General features: G+C 41.0%; 1 protein-coding gene across 4 annotated transcripts in view; it reads left to right on the plus strand.

Moving 5' to 3' along the window:
- The window catches only part of TANC1 (tetratricopeptide repeat, ankyrin repeat and coiled-coil containing 1), a 240,624-nt gene that overhangs the window by 41,578 nt on the left and 174,757 nt on the right, over positions 1-24,289 (plus strand). For 3 of the 4 annotated variants that reach the window (XM_032594413.1, XM_030325447.2, XM_030325449.2), the window contains exon 2: positions 13,667-13,776. The exons of the other annotated variant lie outside the window; for it this stretch is intronic. The gene's annotated coding sequence lies outside the window, so the exon portion shown is untranslated. The remainder of the gene's footprint in view (positions 1-13,666; positions 13,777-24,289) is intronic. 4 annotated transcript variants of the gene reach the window in all.

The raw sequence follows: 24,289 nt of genomic DNA on the forward strand, positions 1-24,289 counted from the left end.
ACTGGAGGTTTCTGGATAACCTTTTACTTGTCCAGGCCCCTCAACAGAGTGTCTCTGGCACTGTCAACACTTGCCATCGTTTGGACCCATAGGCAGGTCTTTGCTGATCTTTGCTTCCCCAGCCGCAACTTTCGTAGAGCAATGTTTAGTGAATGTGCGCTGAGTGAGTCTCTACAGCACTCACGATTTCTTCCTGCGTGCCGCAAGAGTTCACTGAAAGTCTAATTTAAAACAAAACAAAGCCAGTCGATTTTGAGAGGTTCATGTCCTTTCCTGTAGAGCTTCATAGTTTATTGTTTCATTTTGGGCTTTTTTGACTTAACAGTGCTGATTAAAATAAGACTTTAAAGTGTTTTTTTTTTCCTTTAGAAAATCACACCAGAGAAATTCAAATATATGCTGTGTACAACACACATAAACCTAAACCTCCTTATTCTAACAACAGCTGCTAGCATTTTTGACATGCTTACTGTAAGCTAGCCAAAATGTTAAGGATTGTACACGCCTATTTCTTTACATTCAGTTGGTTAAGAATTTGGATTTAGGTTGAATTTTAGAATTGGAAGTGGTTGTACACACCTAATCCAATTTGCTGACTTTGCATATGAAGCTGATTAGGGCCAGTGAATTTAAGAGCCTAGTTCAAGGTCATACATCTGTTGAGTGGTATAGCCAGAACCCTTTTGGACATAAATGTCTGTTGAGTGGCTGTAGCCTATGTCTCCTTTTTCCTGACCTCTGGTTCCATGGTCTTTTTCTAGACACCATAGTACTGCTACTTGGATCTTTCTGTCATCTGTGGGAAAGTAGGGCTTGTTAACTTAAAGTGTAATGTGTTATCATTCCTATAAATAGCTTCTGAGGTATGGATTGTTACTAGGGTATTTGAAATGGTTTGTTAGTACAGGTGTGGTTTTGGATCATCTGTTGTGCCTTTGTGAGATGCCTGGAGTCTGGAGTTACATGAGGCTAAGAAAATATACCCAAGGGGTGCCTGCCTGGATGGCTCAGTTGGTGGAGCGTGTGACTCTTGATCTCAGGGTTGTGGGTTCGAGCCTCAAGTTGGGTGTAGAGATTACTAAAAAAATAAAATCTTAAAAAAAAAATAAGAAAGAAAGAAAAGATACCCAAGTCCTTACCTAATTAGCACAGGACCCTAAACTGAAATTTCTGATCATCCCACAGAGAATACTGTAAATGAGAATGTAAGGAGAATGGTTAACTTACAACAGGTAATTTACAGATGATACAGTATTCATCACATTAATCTAATATTTGATCCTTTGCCCATACTCGGTAGGTGTCTGTGGTTTTCAAGTCTGCATTTGAAGCTGGAGGGCGGGGCTTGGATACTTCTCTCATTCAACTGAAAAATATTAAGGCTTTTTTTTTTTTTTAAGTTATTTTCCTGATGACAAAAGTAATCTATGCTTTTGGTACAAATTAAAAAAAAAAAGAAAGAACAGTAATTTTTACCATTCAGAGCTTTACTGCACACATTTAAAATGAGACGGTAAATTTAGTTTTATTTAAATGGAACAAAATGCAACTGAAATTAAAACTGAAGGAATTGCCGAACTTAAATGTTTTTTTTCAAATTTAATGTCTCCTGCACACACCCCAACAATATTGCTCTAAAAAAAAAAAAAAAGTATATGAAAGATATTGACAAGCCAGCACAAGAATCTAGATTACTTTAACTTCAGAATTCCTGTCTTTTCTACTTTACCAGATGGTCCACATGCAAGAGAAGGATAAACACTATGGAGTGGCATATAATTAAGGACTAGAGTATGTGATACAGGCCTTGGGTCAAAGTTTGAGGACTGGAAAGGGGACTTGTAAACTCCCATTTAAAAAACTTAAAAACTTGAGGGGTGCTTGGGTGGCTCAGTTAGTTAAGCGTCCAACTCTTTGTTTCAGCTCAGGTTTGTGATCTCAAGCATCTCTTGCGACATGCTCTGTGCTGACAGTGAGGAGCCTGCTTGGGATTCTCTCTCTCTCTGTCTCTCTGTCCCTCCCCCGCTCATGTGCGTGCGCGTGCGCACTCAAAATAAACATTTTTAAATGTTTAAACTTTAAATGTTTAAACTTAAAAACTTAAGCTGAAAAATTTTCCTAGATAAATTAATCGGTGTCTTTTTTCGACATTTCAAGATTATACAAGAAAAGAGTTCTGCTATGTCAAAATGGGTTTGAAAACCCTGGTTGGATATACGTGATGTTACTTGCTCACAACAGCCTTCGGAGGTATTTCTTCTTGGATCATTAAGACTTGAAGTCTACTGGTGGTGGAGGTTGGGTGGTGGGGATGACACAACTCCATTGAGGTGATACTGCTTGTCAAGGGAGTGGCTAGAGTACCACCCTCTCTCAGCTTGGCGTTCTTAGTGGTCTACACCCAGGCAGGAGATGTAGATACTGCACAAGAACAGTTATGTATCACCTGGCAGTCTAGTTATCCTGAACACAGTTACACTTTTGGAATTAAGCAGAAAAGCCCTCTGAGCAGTCCAGAATACGTAGTTCATGTGAGTTTATGTGCACCTATCTCCTGAGTCCAGGAGCTCTTTTATTTGGAGGTCATTTGAATTGTGAGCATTGAAATGTGTTCAGGGATTCTTTCCATAGAAATGACAGTCTGGAAATTGTAGACATGCTTGACTGTGTAAGGACATCAGCTTGGGAAGAACACATGCTGTGCAGCCTGACAGGCTTTTCTGAGATCCCTTGGCAGGATGGTAACTGGGTTTTTGTGATGACTCCAGGTTAGGTCTTGTTATATTCCCAAATATTTATTTGGTGTGTACTATGTGCCAAGCTCTGGGCGTATGATGATAAATTAGGGTCCCTTTCTTACAGGCTAAGAGGGTGGATGGTTTCATCTGTAAATACAAGACAGTATAATAAGGGGTACAGAGTAGAGATGAATGGGATATAGTGGGAGCAGAGGGAAAATTGAGACCTCTTCTCTGGAGTGAACGTAAGGTGATGGGGTCTTGGGGAGTGAATAGGATTTGTCCAGTGGATTAAAAAGATACCCCAGGTTGAGAGAGACCTGTGTACACTAATAAGGTGGCTGGAATCTGGGTTATAAATGTTAGAGACAATTCTATTCCAAATGCGTAACTTGGGGCTTTTAAAAGTTATTATAAAAATCATCAAAAACATACAAGTAGTGAGAATATAATGAACTGCTGTATACCGATCAACCAGCTTCACAAACACTACTATTTTGCCAGTCTTGTTTTACTAACCCTTCACTGTTTTTTATGTGGTTAGACCATTTTATTATTTAAAAAAAAATTTAAAATATTTATTTTTGAGAGAGAGAGATAGAGTGTGAGCAGGGGAGGGGCAGAGAGAGAGGGGGAGACACAGAATCTGAAGCAGGCTCCAGACTCTGTGTTGTCAGCACAGAGCCCCATGAGGGGCTCGAACCCACAAACCATGAGATCATGATGTAAGCCGAAGTCGGATGCTTAGCCGACTGAGCCACCCAGGCGCCCATGGTTGGACCGTTTTAAAAGCAAATTCCAGACATTATGTAATTTTACTTGTAAAGAGTTCAGTATGCATCTCTAATTGATAAGATCCCCCCATGCCATTATCACACAATAAAATAAGGGTATTTCCATAATATCTGTCCGACACCAGTCCACATGCAGATGTTCCCTGTAAATACAGGTTTTATACTTAAAGGGAGTCATTTCATTATCTAAAAGATGACTTTATTTAGCATACCTAATTTTTCAGAGATGTTGGATAAATGGGGCATTACTCTAATACCATATTTTTATTCCTTTCTTAAGAAATGTTATACACTTTATTTGGTCTTCTGATCATTTTAACTCAGACTGGCCCTGTTGGAGAGCTGTGTCTTATGATTTTTTATATTACGTACTTTTCCAGGATTTGGAAAAACTCAGACTCTGAGAGCTAGATTATAAATGGCTTAGGATACTCTGACCAGTTCCTTTGGTTTTGCTTCAATTTCTAGCTGTCAGTGACTAATTCATGGGCTGGAAGTGTGGAGTTCGTGCTACATAGTATTACCCCCGCAGCCTTTGAAAGCTCTTTCCTAGCATGCCTTCTTGGCTTGGACCAGCTTAGTGTCTGTCCAGATTCACATGCCAGGCTCGTTGCAGGCTCCACAGGCTCAGCTTAATCCTCCAGGGGTTGGCCTGAGTTACCCTCCATTTTGATGCTTTCCTCAACTACTTGAGCCTTCTTTGGTTCTCTGTCCCCTCTCCATTCTTCCTGGCCTTTAATATATGCTAATCTATATCCTATATACTTCATTTGCATGAAGGCAGTATGAAGCAGTAGAAGGGATGGGAACTTTGAAGCCAGTATAATCTGAATTGCTGAGCTTGTTTCTTCTTCTTCTTTTTTCTTTTTGTAAATTGTGGTAAAACACCCACACGTACATAACATGAGATCTACTCTTTAAACAAACAAATTTTTAAGTGTGCTTTATAGTATTCTTAACTATAGGCACAGTGTTGTACAGCAGATCTCTCCAACTTTTTCATTTCATACAAGTGAAACTTTATATCCAGTGAACAACATTTCCCTGTTTCCCCCTCCTTTCAGCCCCTGGCAACCAGCCATTCTCCTTTCTGCCTCTGTGAGTTTGACTACTTCAGATACCTAGTATGGGATCACACAGTATTTGACCTTCTGTGACTGGCTTATTTCACTTAGCATAACCCTCCAGTTTCATCCATGTTTTAGTATGTGACAGGATTTCCTTCTTTTTTTTAAAATGTTTATTTTATTTATTTTGAGAGAGAGGGAGAGAGCACGTGTGCAAGTGGGGGAGGGGCAGAGAGAGAGGGAGAGAGAGAGAATCCCAAACAAACTCCACACTGTCAGTGCAGAGCTCAATTCAGGACTTGATCTGACAAACTGTGAGATCATGACCTGAGTGAAGGACATTCCACTGACTGAGCCACCCAGGTGCCCCTCCTTTTTTTTTTTTTTTTTTTTTTTTTTTTTTAGGGCTGAATAATAGTCTATGTGTGTCTGTACCTCAGTTTCTTTATCCATTCATCTGTCAGGGGACAGTTAGGTTGCTTCTACAGTCTTGGCTATTATCAGTAACACTGCAATGAACACTGAAGTGTGGATCTCTCTTTGGGGTCCTGATTTTAGTTCTTATGGATAAATACCTGGAAGTGGGATTGCTGGAATGCTGGAATATATGACACACACACACACACACACACACACACACACACACACACAATTTTGTTCCCTTCCACAGCCCCTCTTGTTCATGTATTTATTTCACTGTGTTTTATCATAGGTAGTTAGTACTTTTTGCTTTACTAATGCCTTACTGTTTTTGATCATGTGTTCAGTAACTTTGAGAATTATTTTGAGGCAAAGTCATCATTTTCCAAAAAGAAAAAAAGAAAAACAAGCTTTTTTTCACTGGTCAGTCACAGCAGCTGTGTCATTGAGGAAGTGTTGACACTGCTTTTGGTTTTTAAATGACTGTGTGTTATTCCTTCCCAGGACTGAAAAAATTGCAAGGTTGGAATTTTCAGGATTGTTAACAAGATCAAAAAGCAAAGATATAAAGCCAAGAGGGAAAAGTCTTTCTATAAAATGGTGGCGGAAAGCAGAAAATGCTAGAATTCTGTAGAAAATGATAGGTATTACAAAAATAAGCTTTGACCAGAAAATGAAGGTTGCTGTTTTTCATGTTATTTTGAATTGGAATACAGTTTAGCCAGCTAGAGTTTTTAATGTCTGATTTTTTTTTAAGATGTTGATAAAAATGTATATATAAATTTAGCCTTGTTAACAGGGTTTTAGAACAGGACTTGATTTCTGTGAAGAGAAGACCTACCTCATTGTTTTTGTATTTGTAATTTTAGTAGCCACCGGTGTTAGCTTTGGAGTGGTTTGTAGAAGCCTTTTCGCTCCCTTCCATCCAGGGAAGATGCAGTTCGCTGCCATTTCTCTGATTTTCCTCAGGTTTCACCTTAGAATTAGTGAATGAAGGTGTTATGGCTTCAGCATACCCGTAGTCAGCATGGGGGCATTTTTACGCATTTATTCTATATTTTAATAGAAAAAGACATGTTCTGTTTTCTCTTGCTTTGTTGATGTTTTGTTGCTGGGATTTTAATTTCTGATAGGTTAAGATCCAGATCTTGTGACTTATTTGTGTTCTGGCCAGGGGACCCTCAGCTTTGTGTGATCCGAGTAATTTCCTTCTGAGGCCCGGTTTGGGCCTGAAACTCCACGCCTAGTGGTGGGGGACATGTAGTGGGGGCAACAGACCTACTGTGCAGCTGGGAGGAAGTCTAGTGTACCAGGAGGAAAGAACAGGGGTCTTTAGTGCTAGTGGTCTGGGAGACAGTGGTCTAGAGTGGCCCAGAACATCAGAGTCTCCTGACATGGGTACTCATGCCCCCCGTGGGTTCAGAGAAGACCTCTGGTTCCCTGGATGATTGCCAAGAGCAAGGAAGCACCTCAGCCCCCAGAGTCTTGCAGTTTATCAGAACTGAGCTAGAGGGTGAGTTAGGCCTGTGGAATGCGGGAGAAAGAAGTCGAGTCACTAGACACAAGGTCAGGGCCTGTTAAGCAGCAAAAGCAACTTGGCCCAAACTGTTTAAATCTCTATTCTAGAAATTCCCGCTGGGTTGAGCCAGCCAGGGAGGGTGGGGCAGGGGTCAAGAGGCTTCAGCTGTGGGAAGGAAGGGCTGTAGAAGCTGAAAACAGCAGACTAGGCCTGGATGTCCTGACAACCTTGACCTCCACCCTCCTAAAATAGATCGTCAGTACCCTGGTAGGTCATTGTAGCCTGTTTGTACAATGAATGGGTCTGAGGGTAAGGGACATATTCAACAATGAGCCTGAAACAAAACTGAAAATTGCTTTTGTGAATCTGGAAATAGATTTAGTTTTTAACTCAGTTTAGAGTTAAGTGTAGATAGTTAACTTTAGATAAAAAAATTCCTTGAACAAAGTGTAAATCATAACCTTTCATTTATGGAACTACAAAATAAGTTCATTAAAGTACTCTCTTTACTAATCCCAAAACAAATCAGTACTTGTGAGTGCTATTACTTATCAAGACAAAAATGGGAAGTTACCCAATGATCAGTTCTGAATAGATAACTAATTGAAGCCATTTGAGGTTGGGTTGCTTTTAGATGAAGGAAAAACTCACCCTCATCTTTGTGGTTCAGATAGGTACATGCAGTGGTGCAGAATTTATTCCTTGGCTCCATATCCCATATGGATTAGATTCCAAGATAAACCAAAGCTTGTCCCATTGTTGAATCCTAACATTTAAGCTTTTATTTTTTAGCTCCTTAAGAGAGCAGGAAAATCTGTATCTTTAAAGACTGTAGAAATGCTAGGGCTATATTACCTATACTGGAATTAAAATTAAAAAAAAAAAAAAAGAAAGATGCTTGGGCTATCTTAAAACACACTTACTTAAATCCCTCTTTCCTTAAGATTATCTGGCCTATAGGGCTTCTAGGTTAAGTGAACCGACACAGGGTCAGGAGGCATCAGCTGTGAGATGCAGAGGTGGGGGGCATGGTGTCCATACATGGTGTTCCTGTGCTCAAGGATGTTTATTTTTTTAATTTTTAAGACTTGTTTATTTTTGAGAGAGAGAGAGAACGTGAGTGCACAAGTGGGGAGGGGGAGAGAGAGAGACACACACACAGAATCCAAAGCAGACTCCAGGCTCTGAGCTGTGAGCACAGAGCCCAATGCGGGGCTTGAACCCATGGACCATGAGATCATAACCTGAGCTGAAGTTGGTCGCTCAGCCAACTGAGCTACCCAGACTCCCCTGTTCAAGGATGCTTAAATCTGGTAAGGTGCTTAGCTTACAAATACAAGAAAAGGTAGATGAGAAGTGACTAGTGTGTGGAGAGTATGGGAGTAGCCAGATGGAAGGTTTCTGATCAGAATGGCAATGCTGAGGGTTGTGTTCCTGCCTCTGAAAGTCTGTCCTGGTGTTCAGTGCTGTTGGAGACCGCATAGAGACAGTGCATTGCAGTTGGATACAGTGCCCATTCTTATTTTTGAGAACACATGGGTCTTAGGGACAGAGGGTGACCATGTGAGCATCTTCTCTCCTCGACAGAGTGTCTTGTAGACCCACTAAAAGTGAAATAACCTTTTCCTAGTGCCCAGCATAATCTTTCAGGGCTACTGATTGTGCTGTTTTGGAATGCCTTGTTTTGGTGTCCTTGGACACTTTTGGGGATTGAAAGGCTATTTAAACTATAACTATATTTAAATTATAATCTACTATTTGGGATTTTATAAATTGTCTCCTGTCAGTCATAATTTCTCAGGGCTGTCATTATGCCTTGATCTAGCAGTCACCAACCACCCTCTTGATTTACAGTGGTCGGGGAAACCAAATATTTTCCTCCTGTTAGAATCCTATCTAAAAGAGGAGTAAAATAGCTCTCAGGAGGGCCTGCGAAAAAGGTGCTGGATCAAGGTGGGGAGAGGCTGGGGAGTTCTCTTTTGAGCTGTGTGTGAATTTATTCACAGATTTTGGCAGCAGCAAAGACTAAATTTTGGTTTGTAGCTGTTTGCTGGATAGTTGAGGTTGTTAGCTTATGACTTCTGTCCCTTTCCTACTACCCCCAATAGTGTGTAAAATTTTCCTCCCACCTGTGCCTGAAGCAATTTAATTATGGAGAGGAGAGAATGAATTTTTCTCAGGGAAAATGAGAAGGTGAATGAAGGAAAAACCCAGGGCTGAGGCAAGGGTTTGGTCTGTCAACCATTGGTCTGTCTGTCAACCATTATTCTTGAAACCTAAGATGGACTGATCTCTGTGGAAGATACTGAGGGATTATGTGGAGCTTGCCTTCAAGAAGCTGAATGTGTTGTTGGGAGAGAGAACTAACAGACCCGAAATCCTAAAGTGAAAGTACTAGAGAAGTTTTGCATCAGGTGTGACTTGAGTCAGGAACTTTGAGCTGGCTGTGCTGGGATCCAAGCGGTATCTGAGAAAGTGGCCATGCAGTGACATTGGAGAAAACAGCTACACTGGGAGAATGTAACCCCAGTGAGGAAGTGGCAGAGGTTATGGAGAGGTTTAGCAGCACATCTGGTAAACCCATTTCAAAGGAGAAATGGAGGAGAGTTTTTGGTTCACTGTTGTGTCTGCGTGGTTGATTAAAATGTAGACTTTTGGGCACTACTCCAGATAGTATGATCCCCTTCTTATGTGGTCTGGGGTGGTCTCCAGGGATGGCCCAGATCATTCGGGTACACTGGCCTGCAGGACATATTTTAGGAAATATTGGTCAAGGATGAATTAGGCAAAGCTGATTAATTCCTCCATGAGACACAGGAACTGGGAAGGAGGCATCCAAGCTGGGCTGCCTGATTTTTGTCACTATTTCAGAAGGATGAATGGAGAGCAGGTTGTCCTAAGAATTAAAGAACGTGGACGTGAGAATAAGCTCCTCAACTGGAGACAGTGTTCCTGCCGTCCTCACCCTTCACCCTGATACCCACGTTCTCCTCCCTAGCCAGTCACTGTCACATCATAGAACATAATGATGCTAATTGAAATCACATCTGGGTTCAGCCCCTTATGAGCCAGCTGGTTTTCTGTCTAGGGAAGTTCTGTTTTTTGGGTGCTATAACTCCAGGCGTTATCTCTTAATGAGTATGTGCTTTGTTAGATTTGGTGAGCAAGGAAATAAGCATCATCAGTTAAAGAAAAACAACAAACCTGTTAATACTGTTAGCAAAAGGACCAGGAGAAATCATAGCGGTAAATACAGTTTAGTTGATTCTTCACATATGAAAACCATCATGTTATATAATCACTTCTTACATAGCAGACGCTTAACCTAGGGATGTTCTTTACAGATGAGCTTTGAATTGTTACCTCTTGTCATCCCCATGGCAGGGCCATCCAGAGCGTACTTGGGGAATGACCCAGGCTTCCCCCCCCCCCAATGTCTTCTCCCTGAGGGAGTGTTCCCTGCAGGCACACCTTGCACTCACTTTAGTGATCACCAGCTGCAAGTTGTTACTCATTTCAGCTTCCTCCATCCCTCTCCCCGGTCCATTTGTTTGTCCTGCTACCCCTTATTTTAGGCATAAATATTTACTGCTGCCCCCATATCTTCAAGAAAAAAGAAAACACTCTGGGGATAGGGCAGGGGCGGTGGTTCACAGTCCTGGCTATACATTAAGGTCAGCTTTATGAAGTATCAGCAGTTGAGCCTCATCCCCCGAGATTCCGTTTCCATTCTTCCGGGCGTCAGAACTTTTAAAGCTTGCCAGGAGATTCTGATCTGGTGGCCACCTCACTGTAAGTTAGATGTAATGATATTAGCTGTACATGTGTCTTAAGGAAAATGGAAGCTGCAGGATTTAGAATGAACATAGGTAGTATTTTAAAATAATGCTTTTGGGGCGCCTGGGTGGCGCAGTCGGTTGAGCGTCCGGCTTCAGCCAGGTCACGATCTCGAGGTCCGTGAGTTCGAGCCCCACGTCAGGCTCTGGGCTGATGGCTCAGAGCCTGGAGCCTGTTTCCGATTCCGTGTCTCCCTCTCTCTCTGCCCCTCCCCCGTTCATGCTCTGTCTCTCTCTGTCCCAAAAATAAATAAAAAACGTTGAAAAAAATTTAAAAAAAAATGCTTTTTGCTGCTCGTGTTTCAAATGCATGTCGAGTCCCCAGGTTGTTCTTCCCCCTGTCTTCCTCCTTTATATAAGCCTGCTTTCTATTAAGCACCAGCATTCAAAATGAAACAAAACAAAAAAACCCGAGAACATTCTTTTCCTTGCTTTAGCATTTCTGTGGTATTGTTTTCCATTCTGTCCATGCAGCTAGCTGATTGTGACTTGCACCTCTGTGAACTCTCAGACCCAGCAGGCTGTGACCTTCATCACCTCTCTGGGCCTCATGTTCTAATGGAGCAGTATTCGGGGCTGCAGAACCCTGTACAACCAGGGCTGGTGGACTGTCACACGAACGAGTGGCCACACACTTTAGTCCATGAACACATACAGTAGTCCCTGTTTTGTCGGCTGAAGAGGCCCACTGCTAGCGTTGGGGGAGAAACTTGAGAGGTAAAAAAAAAAATTTTGATGAATACTTAACTTCTATTGGATGAACAACTTGGGAGTCTCTTTGTTCATCCTTGAAAGCGAGTAAGAAAGTTTGGCAGGAAGTAAACCCTAAAAATTCTCAAAAGCATTTTAAGTTTTATTGTTTGTTTTATTTTTGTTTGATTTTTTTAGGAGCCAATTGGAGATTAGATCTGCAAAGTAAAAACTAGTGATTGGCAGTTGAGGGTTATTCACCTAGGCTCTAAACTCCCATGTTTTATGTTCCATAAAAATTTTCCCAATAAGTGTACTTTGTGGTCTTTTGGATTTTACGTGAGAATATTTTATCACATAATGCTTGGTTTTCAAAACTTTCTTGGGCCCAAATTTCAGATTATGCATTGAAAATGAATGGATCCCTTTGAATGGAGGAATAATGAAACAAAAACAAGTAAAAAGTAGACAGTTCCACTTTAATCTAATACAGATTCTGAAGGACAAAAGGTGAAAAGTCCAGGCATAGGGTCTGTTCTGAGTTTGGGTAGGTGAGTGATGTAACTGCAGTTATAAGTAACTTCTCAAACACCACTCAGAGTTCCTCTGGTCTCATTGACCTCCCTTTTTCCTTTCTGTAATTACTGAACATGGCCCTGAAAACCCATGTAGGGCCAAATACAGAATCTAAACTCTGTGATCTCATCACCACAAAAACAGACTATAGGGACAGTCCTCCTTCTCGCCGGAAGCCGCCTCCCTTTGGGACCACTGTAACTCCATAATTTATAGTGGTGCCTTTGTGGTCTTGAACTTAGAAAGGGCATTTCCCCCTGTCCTTACAGAAGTTGTGTAACAGATGGGTTGTTCTAGGTGGAGAAGGGGCCAGAGGGAAAGTGTGTGCATAACCTGTTACAGATGTAATTTTAAGGGTGCCCACACATCTGTGGGTCCTCTGGGCAGGTCTGCCTGACAGCCGGCATGTCTGGGCTGTGATGGATATTCTTTTATACTTGTGTGTCAGTGTGGTTGGGACAGATGAGAAGCCTGCCTTTTCTGCTGAGGTGTGTTTTAAGAAAGGAGGTTGGCTGAAGTACTCACACCAGCTGTGAGATGGATTCCTTCCCTAGCTGCCAGAACCCTCCGTAAAGAGGCAGGTGATCCCTATTATGGGCAAATAATAGGAAGACGCCCTGAGATATTTGAGCTGCTGTTCACCAGGTGGTGCTGTCCTGCAGTGAATGCTTAAATACTACAAGTGAGGTCAGCAACCTGGTGGAAGAAAGGTCTGGGGTGCCTGGAAGACTTGGTAGCATTTGTTGGCTGTCACTGGATGTGAGATGAGACTCTTTTGGAGGAAACATCTGACCCAAGCATGATCACCTGGTTCGTGTAGGTTTCTCCTCCACGTTCTGCTTCAGTGAGATGTCTGTTGTCTCTGAAGCGGAGGAAGACATGAACCTGTGCCCTGCCTCTGTCTCTGGTTTCCTCCTAGAGAAAGGCTCCTGTGCTCCGTTCTCATCTTTGAAGTCCTGGTGGGCAAGGGGGGCATGTCTTTTAGAGCTCCTCATTAAACAGACTTAAAGGGGAGAAAAGGCCTCCACCCAGCCTTTGCATGCACAAACCTATTATATTCTGCTGCCCTGCCAAGGTGCTTTTGTTGGCCTAAACGTGACTACACATGATTCTGTCCTATTAGGCAGTGAAGCCTGGAAGGCATTGACTTGGACTGAGCCTGATGGCTGGTGTGGTTGAGCATGGATAGCACCCTTGTAGAAGAGCATTTCCCAGGGAAAGAGACTGAGTCAGTCATGGGGAACCTCTTATTGGAGTTCTTCTTTCAACAAGCCTGTGGTCGGCATCTTCTTGTGACAAGAACAGGAGGTTGGGATAGGGGGTGACAGGTAACACCAGCTCTGGGGAGACTGGTAGGAGGGGAGGTCAAGGCAGAAGGGAACAGATGCTAGAACTCAGATCCCTGAGAGGCTTTTTGAGCTCAGAGGAGGGGCTGGTGGGATGCTGTAGGGGTGGGGCAGGGCATGCAATGGGGGCGTTTGAGCTGTGTGTGGAGGATGACTAATTTCCAAAGTGCAAGAGAGGTGCTTCAGGATGAGGGACCCGGGAGAGCAGAGGTGTGAAATTGAGCAGTGTGTTCAGAGTGAGTTGTGTCCAGAGCTGGGACCTGTGAGGAGTGAGGCAGGAAGTGTGGGAACTTCAGCACCCTGAGTGTTTTAGAGAGGTTCTGGGCTCCTTATCTCAAACCTTTGAAACATGTCTTTGTGTACTGGGTTGCAAACCGATTAGCCTCACTTAAAACCTGAGCTAGGAGAAGTAAACAGATACTTCAGTACCTTGCTTAAGACAAGGAACTTTCAGTAAATGTCCCCGGTCAGCTTGGATAGAGGGCATCAGAAGAAAGAACAAATTTTCTCAGTTTTGCCATCCCCTCAACCTGCTTTCCCCTCTGTTAAGAGTATGTATATGGGTTGACGTCTCTTTTCATGGCTTGGTCCGGAGTTTCAGGGAAGTTGTGGCTGGTTTTATAAACTCTTTGCTTCTCATCTCCTAGGGTGAATGTGCTCACATGTTGTCTTTTTTCCAGTTCTCTTTCTAGCTTTCTGTGGTTGACTTGTCCCGAGGAACTTTCTGGGTGCACCCCGAGTGAACCAGCTTCTTTCTGTTGCAAACAAGTGGAGTCTAGGGTGAGGCAAGGTGAGTGAGATCCATGGAAAACCCATCCTCTGACAGACCACCTTTTCCAAGATTGGTTATTCTCTGAAAATTTTGAGGACTTTGGAAGTAAATTGGGTTTTTAGTCAAATTTAAGAAGAAATTTTTAAAATTGGTGTCTTAATTATTAGGTGAAAACACTCTTGTTAATAGGGATGCTTCAATACATTTTTTTCCAGAACTTTTCTGAGTTTTTGGGTCTCTCTTTATGGTTCCTAGCATGGTACTTTTCCAGTGAAAACATTTAGTACGTGTTGTGTGAATAGCTTAATACCTTAGGGCTGACAGTTTGCAAATACAGAAGTCCTGTTAAGTTATTCTGAGTTGTGTCTCTTCTCTTTTCTGGGTTTTAAGGAGGATTGTTTAGTTGTGTTCCTTTAGAAACTTCTGTACTATGGTTTTCCTGTACTGCAGTTCTATATGTAAATTTTGAAACAAAAATACCTACCTCAAGGGTTTTGGTGAGGCTGGAGGCTCCCGATGGCTAAAACTTTTGTTCTTTTCAGGGGCACCTGGGTGGCTCAGTCAGTTAAGCGTCTGACGTTGGCTCAGGGCATGATCTTGCATGAAATCTTTGTGATTTCAAGCCCCGTGTTAGGCTCTCTGCTGTCAGCACAGAGCCTGCTTTGGATCCTCTGTCTCCTTCTCTCTCTGCTCCTCTCTTACTCTCTTTCAATCTCTCTCTCAAAAATAAACAAATGATAAAAAAAAAATACATATATATATATATATATATATATATATAACTTTTGTTCTGTTCATATTGTTATATTCCCTATCTCTAATGTGTAGCAGTTAGTAGGGCTCAAATATTCGCTCTTTCCTTTAAGAAGAGAGTTGGCTGAGAACAGAATCTTCAATCCCATCTTAAGTGAGCCCAGCTTGGAGGGCTGTTATTTATCCTCCACTGCTCACAGTTGAGACCGTGGAGCAGGAATCCCTAGGAGGTCCAGGACAGAGTGGTTGACTGAGGGTTCTGAAGACCACTCCATATTCCTTCTCTTCTCTGAGTGGTGGAAGGGGCCCCCATAGGAGATGAGGGTCAAGGTTAAAGCTGCCTTCAAACTTCTGTGAATTCTCGAAACGTGCATGCAACGTGCAGGTGCACTATGCCATCTGTCTTGTGTGGCTTGCTGGCAGGATTTCATATCCTGTACTCACCCCTCCTGCCATGCCTCACTCTTCCATGAAGAACACAGTGGTCACATTGCCCCTAAAACTTTGGGGGATCCTGACAAAAAGTAAAAGCTTGTCAGAAGGAGCATGGCTGGGGAATACACATCAGAATCTAACATGAAGCTTTAGAAATTAGAATACCGGGACCCCCCCCCCCCCAGGTGTGCTAAGCTAGAATTTTGGGGATGGGGAGGGAGTCCTTACTATTTACGTTTGTTTTTTTTAAAAGCTCCTCAAGGGGCGCCTGGGTGGCGCAGTCGGTTAAGCGTCCGACTTCAGCCAGGTCACGATCTCGCGGTCCGTGAGTTCGAGGCCCGCGTCGGGCTCTGGGCTGATGGCTCAGAGCCTGGAGCCTGTTTCTGATTCTGTGTCTCCCTCTCTCTCTGCCCCTCCCCCATTCATGCTCTGTCTCTCTCTGTCCCAAAAATAAATAAAAAACGTTGAAAAACAAAATTTAAAAAAAAATAAAATAAAAGCTCCTCAAGAGGTGATAGTGTATAACTTCTTGAAAAATATTTGTATGTGGAGTAGACTTAAAAACAAAGAAGTTCTTTCTTAGGCTGAGCAGATGTTTGGGGGAATTATTTTTGAACTCTACTAACTAGTTTAACCAGTTTATACAGCCAAGCCAAACATTCCCTTGTTGTGCCATAATTTGTATTGTAGAACCATTTTATAACTTTAAGTTAAAATTGCCTGGGAGACAACACTTTCTATGGTTGTAAGTGTACAAAGAACGAGAAAAAATGACATTGAAGAACAATTTTCTAAATTTAATAAGAGTTAGGGCTTATTTAGAAATCCAGGTGGGAATCTGCTTAAATGGAATTTCACCCAAAGTATGCAGAGATTTGCATATTGAAACCAAAGCTTTTTGACCTGTGGTGACACCTTTTTCAAAGTAATATTGAAATAGCAATTTAAATATATTGCCCTTAGAGATTTATTTGACAGGAAATTTATTTAGTAAGGTATACATTTTTTTCCCCTTCCGGGACGTTTCTTGGTGGTAGAGAATTAGCTAATTTTTCTTTATTCCTTCCCTGGGACCATCTTCAGGAAGTAGATAGGAGCTTAATAGCAAAGATCAAGTTAAATGTTTTTTAACTATGTCTTTTTTGCAAATTCCCTTTCTCTGGAAGAAAACCTTGCAACTTGTTACTTGAGGTTTTAATAGTTTAATTGATTTGACAGAGAATAGGTTTCTTTTCAAGATCAAAGAATCTTACTGTTTAGTAGGACTTCACAGATGGCCTATTACCTGTTTTTTATTGCCTCAACTTCATGGAAACTGCTCTTGTTAAGGTTACAAATGACCTCTGCTAGGACTCTGGGCGTGACTTTTCTGTAGCACTTGATACTACTGACTTCTTTAGTTTTGAGAGAGCACGAGTGGAGGAGGGGCAGGAGTGGGGGCAGAGGATCCAAAGGTGGCTCTGCACTGACAGCAGCGAGCCCAATGAAGGGCTCGAACTCATGAACTGTAAGATCATGCCCTGAGCTGAAATCAAATGATCAACTGACTGAGCCACCTAGGTGCCCCTTTTGCACTATTTCTGACATTTGCATCCCTGCCCCCTCCCCTGCCTCTACAAGGCACCTCATCTCTAGGCTTCTGTCTGCTTTTCCCACATTGGTCATTGGCACTATTCAAGCCAGAAATGTGACTCATCCTTCATCCTCCCTCAGTCAGCCCATATCTTAATTTGCAATTAAGTTCTATCACTTTAATAACCTAAATAATAAAGGAAAAGGCCAGTCCACTGACATTTAAATATTATAGGTATTAAAAGTTGCAGTTTGGTTTATATAAGCAGATAGAATAACATGAGACAATTGTGACCATTTATATAATACACATTTTATGCTCAGCGTAGGCCTACATATGTTGTCATGTTATTTCTAATTTTCACAACTATTCCGTGGCATATTATCTCTGTTATAAATGAGGACTCTAAGGTTCAGAGAGATTAAATTACTGGCCTAGGATCACAGGGCAAATAAAGCATGGTGGGGTTGGGATGGGGGGATTTTAAACCTGTGGGTTGGTCTGCCTGACTCCAAAGCCTTTAACACCATGTCACTCTGTCTTGCTGTGTTCCCATAATGCCACAGTGCCATTGTAGACCTCTGGTCGGTAGGTTGACTTTGTTGAGGAACTGGGTGTTATTCAAATTTGTGTGTCCTATATTTTTTTCATAATAGTAGGTGCTAAAGGCAAGATTTTTTTTTAAATGGGGACTTTCTAAAAAAGTGTTTATTCATTTATCCTGAGAGAGAGAGTGCACACACAAACGAGGAAGGGGCAGAGAGAGTAGGAGAGAGAGAATCCCAAGAAGGATCTGTGCTGTGAGTGCAGAGCCCGACACAGGGCTTGATCCCAAGAACGGTGAGATCATTACCTGAGCCGAAATCAAGAGTTAGACACTTAACCAACTGAGCCACCCAGGCACTGCTAAAGACAAGATTCTTAATGGCAAAGCCATGGACCATGTCTTCTGTGGCTTTATCTGGGTTCAGTTCCTGGTTCTTAGATGTGCATTAGCTAGGTAGCCGAGGTTAGGATGGTGGGATCATGCTGCTTATCCTCCCAGAGTTCTTATGAGAAACAGGTGGGATAGCAGAAGAAAAAGTGCTCTAAAATTTGGGTGCGTTTTGGGGGAAATGATTAGTTGTGGATGTCAATAATTGACTGCTCAGATGAGCCTCTCTTTAAGTTTTTACTTTATAATTACATTTTGTTAGCATACAGTATTTATATTAGTTTCAAGTGTACAATATAGTGATTCAACACTTCCATACACTGGTTGGTGCTCATCATTACCAGTGCACTCCTTAATCCTCATCATCTCTTTCACCCCTCCCTGCCCACTTCCCCTCTGGTAACCATCAGTTATCTATAATTAAGAGTCTGTTTCTTGGTTTGTCTTTCTCATTTTTTTCCTTTGCTCATTTTTGTTTCTTAAATTCCACATATGAGTGAAATCATAGATATTTGCCTTTTCTCTGACTTACTTCGCTTAGCATTTTAATATCTAGCTCCATGTTGTTGCAGATGGCAAGATTTCATTCTTTTTTATGGTTGAGTAATATTCTGTTGTATGTATATATATATATATACGTATGTAGGTGTATGTATATATACATATACATATATATATATGTATACATAACCTCATCTTCTTTATCCACTCATCAGTTATAATTTGGCTATTGTTGATAATGTTGATATAAACATAGGTGTGCGTGTATCCCTTTGAATTAGTGTTTTTGTACTCTTTGAGTAAATAGCCAGTAGTGCAATTGCTGGATCATAAGGTAGTTACATTTTAAAAGTTTTGAGGAACCTCCATATTGTTTTCCACAGTATCAACACCAGTTTGCATTCCTACCAATAGTGCACTAGGGTTCCTTTATCTCCACATCCTTGCCAACACCTGTCGTTTCTTGTGTTGTTGATTTTAGCCATTCTGATGGGTGTGAGGTGATAGCTTATTGATTTGCATTTCCCTGATAAGTGATGATGAGCATTCTTTCATGGGTTGGCCATCTGTATGTCTTCTTTGGAGAAATGTCTATTTATGTCTTCTGCCCATTCCTTTTTTTGTTTTTGTTTGTTCTTTATTTATTTGATAGAGACTGAGACAGCACAAGTTGGGGAGGGGTAGAAAGAGAAGGGGAGACAGAGAGAATCCTAAGCAAGCTCTGTGCCGCCAGCACAGAACCTGATGATGCAGGGCTCAGATTCATGAAACTGCGAAATGTGACCTGAGCCAAAACCAAGAGTCGGATATTTAACTGACTGAGCCACCCAGGCACCCTGTCTTCTGCCTATTTCTTAACTGGATTATTTGTTTTTTGTGTGTTGAGTTGTAGAAGTTCTTTATATATTTTGGATACTAACCCTGTATTGTGTTAAGTCATTTGCAAATATCTTCTCTCATTCTGTAGTTGCCTTTTATTTTTGTTGTTTCCTTCGCTGTGCAGAAGCTTTACATTTTGATGTAAACCCATTAGTTTATTTTTGCTTTTGTTTTTCTTGCCTCATGAGACCTATCTAAAAAGAAGTTGCTAGGGCTGATGTCAAGGAGGTTACTTAAGTCTGTGTTCTTTGAAGATTTTTATGGTTTCAGGTCTCGCATTTAGATCTTTAATCCATTTTGAATTTATTTTTGTGTATAGGGTAAGAAACTGGTCCAATTTCATTGTCTACCATGTTGGTATCCAGTTTTCCCAGCACCTTTTGATGAAGAGACTTTCTTTATCCCATTGGATATTCTTTCCTGCTTTGTTGAAGATTGACCATATAATTTTGGGTTTATTTCTGGATTTTCTACTCTGTTCTATTTATCTGTGTGTCTTTTTTTGTGCCAGTACCATACTGTTTTGATTACTACAACTTTGGGGGGGGTTTTGTTTTGTTTTTGTTTTGTTTTGTTTTAAGATTGTAAGTAATCTCTACACCCAAGTGGGGGCTCTTAACAACCCTGAGATAAAGAGTTGCATGCTCTACCTGCTGAGCCAGCCAGTCCTTGAGCATGGAACGTCTTTCCATTTTTTTCGCCTTGTCTTCAGTTTTTTTCATCAGTATTTTATACTTTCCGGAGTATAGGTTTTTTCACCACTTTGGTTAGGTTTATTCCTAGGTATCGTATTGTTTTTTTTGAGCAATTGTATATGGGATTGATTCCTTACTCTTCTGCTTCATTTTTAATGTATAGAAATGCAACAGATTTCTGTACATTGACTTTGTATCCTGAGACTTTACTGAATTTGTTTATTGGTTCTAGCAGTTTTTTTTTTTTTTTTTTTAAATTTTTTTTAACGTTTATTTATTTTTGGGACAGAGAGAGACAGAGCATGAACGGGGAGGGGCAGAGAGAGAGGGAGACACAGAATCGGAAACAGGCTCCGAGCCATCAGCCCAGAGCCTGACGCGGGGCTCGAACTCACAGACCGCGAGATCGTGACCTGGCTGAAGTCGGACGCCTAACCGACTGCGCCACCCAGGCGCCCCTGGTTCTAGCAGTTTTTTGATGGAGTCTTTTAGGTTTCGTATATACAATATCCTGTAATCTGCAAATAGTTAAAAGTTTTACTTCTTCCGTATTGATTTGGTTTCCTTTTACTTCTTTTTGTTGTCTGACTGTTGTGGCTAGGACTTCCACTACTATGTTGAATCGAAGTGGTGAGAGTGGACATCCTTGTTTTGTTTCTGACTTTAGGAGAAAAGCTCTGTTTTCCCCCCTTTAGGATGATGTTAGCTATGCTTTTTTTCATATATGGCCTTTATTATGTTGAGATATGTTCCCTCTAAACCTACTTTGAGGGTTTTTAGCACAAATGGATGTTGTACTTGGTCAAATGCTTTTTCTACATCTGTTGAAATGATCACATGGTTCTTATCCTTTCTTTTGCTAATGTGGTGTATCACGTTGATTTGAGAATATTGAACCATCCTTGCAACCCAGGAGTAAATCCCACTTGATTGTGGTGAATGATTTTTTTTTTTTTTAATGTACTGTTGAATTCAGTTTGTTAGTATTTTATTGAGAATTTTTTCATTTATGTTCATCAGGGACACTGCCTATAGTTCTTTTTTGGTGGACTTTTTATCTGGTTTTGGTATCAGAATAATGCTGCCCTCATAGAATGAATTTGGAAGTGTTCCTTCCCTTTCTGTTTTTTTTAATGTAGTTTGAGAATAGGTATTAACTCTTCTTTAAATGTTCGGTGGAATTTGCCATGAAGTCATCTGGGAATTTTTTCAATTAAAAAATTAAATTTCTTTGCTGGTCATCAGTCTGTTCAAGTTTTTTTTTCTTCTTGTTTCAGTTTTGGTAGTTTGTATGTTTCTAGGAATTGATCTATTTCTTCTAGGTTATCCAACCTGTTGACATATAATTTTGAATAATATATTTATGATTATTGGTATTTCTGTGGTGTTGGCAGTTATTTCTCTTCTCTCATTTGTGATTTTATTGAGTACTTTATCTTTGTTTTCTTGGTGAGTCTGCCTAGAGGTTTTATTAGTTTTATTGAATTTTTTTTTTCCCCAAAGAACTAGCTCCCGGTTTCATTGACCTGTTGTATTGTCCTTTTTTAGTTTCTATGTTGTTTATTTTGCTCTAATATTTATTAGTTGCTTCCTGTTGCTAGCTTTAGGTTTTGTTTGTTCTTTTTCTAGCTCCTTTATGTGTAAGGTTAGGTTATTTGAGACTTTTTTTTTTAAATTCTTGAGGTAGGCCTGTATTGCTATAAACTTCCCTCCTAGAACTGCTTTTGCTGCATCCCAGGGATTTTGGACCATCTTAATTTTCATTTGTTTCCATGTACTTTTTAAATTTTATTTCCTGGTTGATCCATTTTTAGTAACGTGTTGTTTAACCACCATGTATTTGTGGTCTTTCCAGGTTTTTTCTCGTGGTTGACTTCTAGTTTCATAGTATTGTGGTCAGAAAGTACTCATGGTATGATTTTGATCTTGAATTTGTTGAGGTTTATTTTGTGGGCTAGTAGGTGTTCTATTCTGGAGAATGGTCCATGTGCACTTGAAAATAATGTGTATTCTGCTGTTTTAGGATGAAATGTTCTGAATATACCTCTTAAGTCCATCTGGTCCAGTGTGTCATTCAAAGCCGTTGTTTCCTTGTTAATTTTCTGCTCAGATGATCTGTCCTGGATGTCATGGTTCCCTTCTATTATTGTATTTTGATCCATTAGTTCCTTTATGTTTGTTATTAACTGTTTAATGTATTTGGGTGCTCCCATTTGGGTAAATAAATATTAATAGTCATTACATCTTCTTGTTAGATTGTCTCCTTTATTATTATATAGTGTCATTCTTTGTCTTTAAATACAGTCTTTGCTTTAAAGTCCATTTTGTCCCATATATGTATTGCTACTCCAGTTCTCTTTTGATATCCATTTGCATGATAAATATTTCTCCGTCTCCTCACTTTCAATCTGCAGGTGCCTGTTGGTTTGAAATGAATCTCTTGTGGAGCCTTGGAGCTTTTATCTTTGTTTTTAAATAACAGCATGTGAAGATGTAGATTCTTCTGAATCTCTGGTCATGCTGTTTGACTCATTCACATGCTGGTCATAATGTAGGCAGAAAAAGCCCTTTCAAGTAAAGACTGTGGATAAGGATAGCATACATAGATCTAGTTATTCAAGCTTAGCTGTGTTAGAACAGGTGAGGGTACAAAAACCAGAGAGAGTACGTATGTAAGTAGAGGCAGGTGAATTATTGATTGACTGATTGATTTACATTTATTTATTTTTGAGAGACAGAGTGAGACAGAGCACAAGCAGGAAAGGGGCAGAGAGAAGGAGACACAGAATCTGAAGCAGTCTTCAGGCTCCCAGCAAGTGTTCAGCACAGAGCCTGATGTAAGGCTCGAACCCACAAACCAGGAGATCATGACCTGAACTGAAGTCGGTCACCTAACCGATCGAGCCACCCAGGCACCCTGAGGCAGGTGAATTAAACAGAGTCTATTGACATTTTTTATTTAGTTAAATTGATCTTGGGAGGATGGATTTGAACATGGATTGTGGTATACTAAAGCAAACTCCAAATCAAGGAGAGGAGGTTCTATACTTTGTATCCTCATAGGTCTCTCCTTTTGCCCTGTCCTGAGAAGGAAATACTTTTTGTTTTCCATCATCCTTCTCCCTTTTGCATCAAATTTTGATAACAAAAGTTTTCCTAAGGAGAGTGTCCCCTTTAATAAATACATAAAACCAATTTGTCATTGTAGAATTTAAAAATTGCTTAACATTTCAAAGTCTGTCTCTCTTTTTTTTTTTTTTTTTTTAACAAAGTTGCCCTGTAACTTTGGAGGCAATGCTGTATTTTGTAGGGTTGTTTTAACTAGAATATAACAGAGGTAACCTAAAGCATAGTGGGTCCTCGTGAATAGTAGCTCCTATTGTACCCACTTAGTTATCAGAAGCCTACAGTTTCAGATTTAAAAAGGCTTTTGCTGGTCCATGAAGAAAAAATTTGGGAAGGATTGATGTGAGATGGGAAGGGAGTCAGGAGAGTCTAAGGCAGTGGTTCCCAGGCGTTGGACCTTGAGGAGCAGAGTCTTCACAAGCTCAGACATACTAGAAATATAATGTCTCAGCTTCAAACCAGACCTAAATATCAGTGGCAGTGGGACTCCACAATTTGCCTTATTAGCAAGCCCTAGAGGGGATTTTGATGCACTTTAACTGACCTGAAGTTAGAAAAATTAGGCTGCAGGCTCCCCAAGTAGTCCAGTGGGGGGGGGTATAGTGAAGACCTCCCCAGAACTGTGGGAGTGGAGAGGGGCTGGAACTGGTGAGACTTAGTAATTTGATTGGCTATTGATCAGACCAGGAAGGAGGCCATGAGGATGTAGGGGGCTTGAGTCTGGTAGACTAAGCGGGGGTGGTGCTATCAACAGGAACCTGGAGCCCAGCCTGGTGAGTGGGTGTTGGAGGTCAGAGGAAGAGAAAGGTGAGTTTAGTTTGGGACACTTTGAGTTTGTGTTGCCAGGGTTGATGTCAGCAAGTTGGAAATAGAGTACTGGAACCGCAGCAAAGGTAAAACAATGGGGAAACCATATTTGTGAGCTGCCTGAGTGAAGGCAGCTGTTGAAGTGGGTATTCAGATAATTTTTCCGAGGAAAATGGTGCACAGAAAAGAGCTGAGATTGATGGGTTTGGAATTGGATGTTTGCGATAATAGCATTCAGTTTCTCCTTCGGCAGTATAAGTAGAAATATTGAGGAATACATTATGATAATAGTTCTAAATGAAACCAGATTATCACAAACACGTTGGAGTGTTTCATAATGCTATCTTTAGAGGCCCCATTCTGTGCAATAGAGGCTGATCTTGGACATCATTTAATCCGGGGATCTAAGGTTTAGGGTGCCAAAGGCAAGGTTCTTGTGGAGTCCGTATTCAGAGCGAAGGTGGCCTGGGGCAGGCCGCTGAGTTTCTCTGTCTCAGCCTCATTATGTGTCAAAGAGAACAAAGAGAGTTCTACCTTCTTGCTGTGAGGACGAAACAGGACCCCTCACTGTGGAAAAACTTAACCGTGCCTGCTGAAGGGTGCTTTTGTGTCTCCACTTGGGCTGTGATTTTTATGATGTTTTGTTGGATTTGTGGAGTAAAGGTCTTATGTTTGTAACAAATTTACAGTATTGGTTTAAGTACTGAGATAATTTTAAAAAGTCGTAAGTCTGAATCAGAGATGAATGGCTTTGTGGTTTTCAGTGAATTATCAATACATTGAAATATGTGTTTTATTAGGTTTGTGAGAAGGCAGAAGGGAGTCGGC

The sequence above is a fragment of the Lynx canadensis genome, chromosome C1, assembly GCF_007474595.2.
Source record: "Lynx canadensis isolate LIC74 chromosome C1, mLynCan4.pri.v2, whole genome shotgun sequence".
Classification (NCBI taxonomy): domain Eukaryota; kingdom Metazoa; phylum Chordata; class Mammalia; order Carnivora; family Felidae; genus Lynx; species Lynx canadensis.